The 5,234-nt window shown below is 36.6% G+C and overlaps 2 non-coding genes across 2 annotated transcripts; both read left to right on the top strand.

Moving 5' to 3' along the window:
* Nucleotides 1-4,484: 4,484 nt before the first annotated feature.
* On the top strand, nt 4,485-4,559 carry Trnas-cga (transfer RNA serine (anticodon CGA)). The gene has a single exon. It is a non-coding gene; the product is annotated as a tRNA-Ser (tRNA).
* A 225-nt stretch (nt 4,560-4,784) lies between these two features.
* Trnas-cga (transfer RNA serine (anticodon CGA)) lies at nt 4,785-4,859 on the top strand. The gene has a single exon. It is a non-coding gene; the product is annotated as a tRNA-Ser (tRNA).
* Nucleotides 4,860-5,234: the final 375 nt, after the last annotated feature.

Raw genomic sequence — 5,234 nt, 5'->3', positions numbered from 1 at the left:
TGGTTGTATTGTGTCTAATGATTGAATAGATCCATCAGATATTGCTTATGTGACTGATCGACAATTTTTGTTATTGGACCCAAGTAAAAGTATACATCTTAAGGAATTTTGGAGTGATTTTGAAGACGTTTTGCCCAAATCGTGGAATGACAAACAGAAAATTGGATTTATCACATAAAATCTAACTGTAAGAGGCTATAATTTGGGGAAGTTTAGGCTCAGGTAAATGTGACGCGTTAGTGGAATTTAAGCTGGCCTTTTTCGAGGAATATTGGGGAAAAAGGAAGCAAATGGAAATGCTGAATAAATTTTGGTCTGGGGAAATATATGATCCTAAGAAAGAGAGTTTCAAAAGATTTGCAGAGAAGTGGGTAACGACTTTGTCCTATTTGAACTCGAAAGTAGAAACCAAACAGGTTATTATGAGAATAGAGAACAAGCTCCTAGGAATGCTATTAGGAAGTTTATTCATTATCTGGAAAGAGTAGGAAATATTTTCAAAGATGAGGAAAGTGCAAGAAGGGACTATAGGTTTCCCGCTAGACAAACTGAAAACAGTACCGAATTAAATGTAGGAGTACAACGAACTAATAATTACAGAGGCAGATACAGAGGTCGAGGGGGTTCTGTGGATAAAGGTACAATGGCACAGACCGAAACGTCGAATACAGACAACAGCAATCAGCTGACGTAACGGAGTGGCGCAGGCCATCAGCCAAAAGGAATGTCAGGGGGCAATGACCGCGTAGAGGAGGGGGAAAACTAATGGCAGTCTGTAATAACGCTAGTGTTTGCGATCTGCGGCAGCACAAATTAAAACCGCTAGCAAAACCGTCTGTAAGAAAGGCACCAACTAAACAACTTGGAGGTGATATTATAGAAACCAAGAGTGCAGAGGAGAGGGACACTGTGATAGGCAGTGTTTACCAGGGAAATGAAGTGGCATTTTGTGAGAAAAAATTCAAAATGGAGATTATAGGAACCAGGTTAGTAAGGAAAAGGTAACAGAAGGTAAAGTTTCAGATCAGAATGTGAGGGTGAATAAGCACTATCAAGCAGATGAGGGGCTTACCTGTGTCTGTGGAATGAGTACAATAATAGGGGAAACAGGGAAAAGGTATTGGAAGTATCTGAGGAAGAGTATAAGAGGCCTAAGAAAGTGTTCAAGAGATTAAGTGGAGTAGTTTCAGATAGTTAGGAGGAAGATACAGAAGAGGAGGAATCAGAGGATAATTTAGAAAATTCTTACAACTCCATGGGAAGGGTTACAGAATCAAATGATGTTATTAGAGAAAGTGAGCATTTAGAGAAATGTTTTAATTTGTCGATAGTGAACAGGCTAGTGAAAGCTGCCACAGTTAAAGAAGAGGAAGAGAACCCAGTAAATATGTGTGTAATTTCCACACAAGAGGTAAGTTTCAATAGATGTGATGTAGTGCATGATTTATTACATGAGCCTGATTCTGAATTTAGAGAAAATCTAGAGGACAACCTATAATTGAAGTGATGATATTGAATGAAAAAGTTCCTTGTTTATTAGATAGTGGTTCCAACGTATGTGCAGTGTCGCAGAGTTTTGTAAATGCTCTCCCTGATAGTATGGATGTGGTTATTATGAGAGTGAGTGGCATAAATATCATTATGGCCACTGCAAAAAGTAAAACAGTAGTCAAACAGGAAATTATCATACCCATCAGTATAGGTAGGGTGCAGTTAGAACAGAATATCTTAATAATTAATGGATTAAGTGTAGAAATGCTGGTGGGTACCGATTTGTTACAAAGGTATCAAGGAAAAGTAGATTTTGGAAAGAATGAAGCGGTCATTGTAGTAAATGAAAGAACAGTAGCTATCCCTTTCATTGGAAAAAGACCATATGTAGCCAATGAACAAAATGACTTTCCTATACGGTATTGCAAAACTAAAGAATATATTGAGGGATATAATAAATATAGCGAAAGGAAGGAAGTAGATCCTTCAGAGGTAGAAAATATCAGAAAAAAGGCTCTTGAGGGAAAAAGAAGGCATGATGCAAGGGCTTGTGTGACTAGTTTTCAAATAGGTGATCTAGTGCTGGTAAAAACAAAAGAAAAATCTAAAAAGCTTACCGCAGAAACTAAAAAATTTACCGATGAATATGTGGGACCCTTCAGGATACTGTACAAACCTCATGCCAATGCTTACAAACTGGATTATGTAAAATCACATAAACTGTTAGGATTGCGAAACATCATTGACCTAAAGAGATACATACTGAAGGAGGACGGAGACAACAGTAACCAGTAGGCTTCAGGGGACGCGCGTTCTTTGTGTCGTCAGGCATCCCGAGTTGTTGGCAATATTATTTCCTTTTCATTTCGTATTGTCAGCCTAACTCTTCATCATTCAGAACTTTTGCTTTCATCTTTCCTTCTTCTCTGCTAGAGTAGAATTTGTAGATAAAGAATATAGTAGAAATTATGGTAAAGAGGTAAAAGGAAGACAAGTTTTGAAAACAGATGACTAAAAAACTAACACGTGTAGATGTGGAATCAAAGGAATACTGAAAGAAAGAAGTAATGTGATGATTAAGCAGAATTTTGGAACAACTAAAAATTGTTGTTAAGATGAGTAGTGGTAGAGGTAGAAGAAAGGTGCCTATTAAATGAGTAAATATATTTTGTATATGATGCGTCTGAGAGCCACAGAAGGTGACACAAATGATTATTAGTATTTTCCATAATTTTGTATTCACTTGGTATAATAATTATATGATGTGTTTGAGAGCCACAGGAGTTGGCGCAAGTGATTGGCAGTATTTCCAACAGTTTTTGTCATCTGTGTTGTACATATATAACATTTTATGTAAAATAATGAAAGTTAAATAGTAGCTGTAAAGGACGTAATTTTTGAAAAGAGAAAGTTAATAGAAAGTATTTGTGTAAACTTTTTTGGAATGAGTAATTCCTTGAGCAAGAACTTGCTTAAGACATAAAATGCTTTGTGGAAAAAAGAGTGAAGTAGTGGTGCCAAATTGGGTACTGCCGGTAAGTTTGAACGATAGTTAATTCATTTTTTACTGAAAGGAAAAATAATATTACCTGAGACTATTGTATACAAGATGTTGTATTGTAATGGATATAAAGTTGACATAGATAAAAGATTTTGTGAACATGAGAAGTAAATTTTAGAGTACAGTAAAAATTTTGGAAGGTTCCTTGTAAAGTTTTGCCTTTGAATCGAGAACAGAAAATCATGAACTATGATAAATATATGAGTGTAAAATTTGGATGCAGACATTAAGAATGGAAACTTAGATGTAGCTATATTTTGCAGGTACAAAGAATGTGAAAAAACCGATACGAGACTAAAAAAAAACCCGATCTGTGACAGAGCTGGAAGTTGTATCCCAGTGATGTGCCTATAATGCATCCCGTGTGTAAGTGTTAAAATGAAAGCTGCTATCACCCATATGTTTCAACAGAAAGTTAAGTGTTTATATAAAAAGGACGCTCACGAAAGCGAACAGAAAGGCAGTTGATTTGTTCTGTGTTAAAAGAACAAACCGCCATGTTTTCGTCTGCTAAAAAGGACGCTCACCAAAGCGATTAAAAGAAATTAAACTCATGAACGCTACAGCAGTGAGAGTGAAAAGTGTTTAATTTTGTGTAAAATTTTACATAAAAAGGACGCTCCCCATGGAGATTAAAATAGTTTAATAGATTTCATGAGCACTAGGATAGCAATTGTGAAGTGGCTAGATATAAAAAGGACGCTCACCAGACCGATAAAAATAGTTTAGTGGATTCCTTAAACGCTGACAAAGTGACTTTTAAATGTTTGGTTCTGGCCAACCTATATAAAGTTTTGGAAAGCAATTTTGTTGTCAGAAAATTGTAATTTCAAGGAAAGCTTGAATATGTAATGACGTAAATGGTTTGTTAGATCATTTTTTTTTGTAGAAAAATGTTGAAATGCGTAATTTTGTAAAAAAAGATATGATTTCTGGAGAAAGGAGTAAATTTTGTAAATTAATTTTGTTACTCGCTATCATGTCCAAGCCTTTGCCATCTAATGTAACAGTGTACAACATTGTAATGTAATTTGAATATTTTGTTTATTTGAAAAATTCTCAGTTGTAACAAATTTTCATTAAACATCCCATAGCTAAATGTGTCCGCATAATTAAAGAGTTAAGTAATAACATTGCCATTTTATAAACCTCAAATACATTCAAGAGGAATTTTAGGTTCTTAGGGGGTGTGTAATGTACCAAGTTATTACAAAATAACATTCATTGCAGCAAAGCATGCAGCTGTGTAGCCCGGTGGCTGCAGGACTGTGTCTTCGCTATGACTCACAGCGCACCTGACACTACTAGCCTTGAGAAGGGTCTCAAGTAACAACTAGAAAGGACGTAAATTCATACCCCCTACAAATCAAGATAAACCATTGTACTTATCAACAGATATTCCCGAAAAGCTGTGAGTACCGGACGTGAGTCGTGCTTCGGTAGCTCAGTTGGTAGAGCACTTGCCCGCGAAAGGCAAAGGTCCCGAGTTCGAGTCTCGGTCGGGCACACAGTTTTAACCTGCCAGGAAGTTTCATATCAGCGCACACTCCGCTGCAGAGTGAAAATCTCATTCTGGAAACATCCCCCAGGCTGTGGCTCAGCCATGTCTCCGCAGTATCCTTTCTTTCAGGAGTGCTAGTTCTGCAAGTTTCGCAGAAGAGCTTCTGTAAAGTTTGGAAGGTAGGAGACGGATACTGGCAGAAGTAAAGCTGTGAGTACCGGACGTGAGTCGTGCTTCGGTAGCTCAGTTGGTAGAGCACTTGCCCGCGAAAGGCAAAGGTCCCGAGTTCGAGTCTCGGTCGGGCACACACTTTTAACCTGCCAGGAAGTTTCGTCAACAGATATTGTTCAAATTTGGTATACCATCTTTTGTTATTAAGTAACGGATCCTGTAAAAATTTCAGGTTTTTATCTCATATAGTTCCAGAGACTGACGTTTCGAAACTCAGTTAGGAACAGTAGCAGTTTGTCTTTTATTATCATCGCAAGTCATAACAAAGTTTTTAATATAGAAAATTACTTAATTGTAATTTTTTCAAAACTTTAATTACTTTGCATTTCAAAATTGTCATCTACTCATTGTTTTGTTGTGTATATACGTGGGAATGAATGAGAGAGTGTCTGTGGGATATAGATTAAAACGTAATACTATTTTATGAATAAACTTATGAAATTGAATCGT

The sequence above is a fragment of the Schistocerca gregaria genome, chromosome 4 (assembly GCF_023897955.1).
Source record: "Schistocerca gregaria isolate iqSchGreg1 chromosome 4, iqSchGreg1.2, whole genome shotgun sequence".
In the NCBI taxonomy this organism is placed as follows: Eukaryota; Metazoa; Arthropoda; class Insecta; order Orthoptera; family Acrididae; genus Schistocerca; species Schistocerca gregaria.
This window is presented reverse-complemented; position numbering and strand designations above follow the sequence as displayed.